The sequence below is a fragment of the Egretta garzetta genome, unplaced genomic scaffold (assembly GCF_000687185.1).
Source record: "Egretta garzetta isolate BGI_Z169 unplaced genomic scaffold, ASM68718v1 scaffold350, whole genome shotgun sequence".
NCBI classification, from domain to species: domain Eukaryota; kingdom Metazoa; phylum Chordata; class Aves; order Pelecaniformes; family Ardeidae; genus Egretta; species Egretta garzetta.
Window position 1 is genome coordinate 11,780 of NW_009258273.1, and position 1,281 is coordinate 13,060.

Genomic DNA, 1,281 nt, shown 5'->3' on the forward strand with positions numbered 1-1,281 from the left:
ATGGTATCAATGTTCTTCCAAAACAGTCATTAAAGACTTACTTTAGCAATGTTTGTATTATTTAAATATTAATGGTTTGTTGCTGAAAGGTGCCTCAATGTTGTATAATAAACAACAGAATGGGGAAGGAAACCCCTGGGCTAAGCAATGTTTCTCTTTATTAAAACTAAGGCGTTACGTTCATCACCCGCACATGGTGTAGACGGGCAGATACAGACGTATCTCCCTGGATAACACTGCCACGAAAAATCAGAGAAATGATTTTTCCTTTACCTGCTTAGAAAAATCCCTTCTGCAGTGGGCCACTTGCAGCACTTCACCAGCCTTTTTACCCTGCCAAAGCCCATTGCAAAGCGAGGGACTTGGTACCACGCCTCACTGCTAGCGAAGTGTCCAGCTACGGCCCCCAGCAAACAGCTCCCACCAGGCAGGAATGTGTGGTCTCCAGCCTGCTGGCTTCCACAGCCTTCCTAAAAGACCGCTCTCCCCTTTTTCTCTGCTGCAGTCCCTGCGGTAGACCAACAGGAAATGCAGATTTGTGCTGCGTTACCAGATCCCGCAGCGATACTTGCCCCGGTATTTTATATCATAGAATCATAGAATGCTTGGGTTGGAAGGGACCCCTAGAGATCACCCAGTCCAACCCCCCTGCAGGGACCAGGGACACTGCTAACTAGATAAGGTTGCTCACAGCCCCATCCAACCTGGTCTTGGATGTTTCCAGGGATGGGGCCTCCACCACCTCTCTGGGCAACCCCTGCCAGGGTTTCACCCCTGGCTTAGTTTAAAACCATCCCCCCTTGTCCTGTCACATGTATCTCATATATAAGACTCTCATATGAATATACGTGTGTGTGATATCATGAGGCATTGATTCAAGCAAGATTTTCTAATCATTTCATCCAGGAAAGAGAGAGAAAAAAAGGAAAAACCAGACCATAAGTCTTAGACACATTGCTCAGAGGCTCATTTAATTGATCCTGTGCCTTGGCCTGAACTTCTCATAGCACATATGCCAAATTAAAGGCAGTAGAAGAAGCTAAAGGAATCAATGGAACGTCTGTCATTAATTGTGACGGAAATGAATCAAAATGGTCAGTAAAAGCCCTAAGGAGGTGGTATAATGCCTCTTGCCTCCTCTGGCATTTTACATCCTCCTCTGGCATTTTACATCCCCCCACAACGCTCAGTATCCACCTCTCTTGCAGGGGCATAACAGAACAAACCAGCCCATGGACTCCCCAGCTGGGCAGGCAGCGTAGCTGGAACCATTCTGCCTAT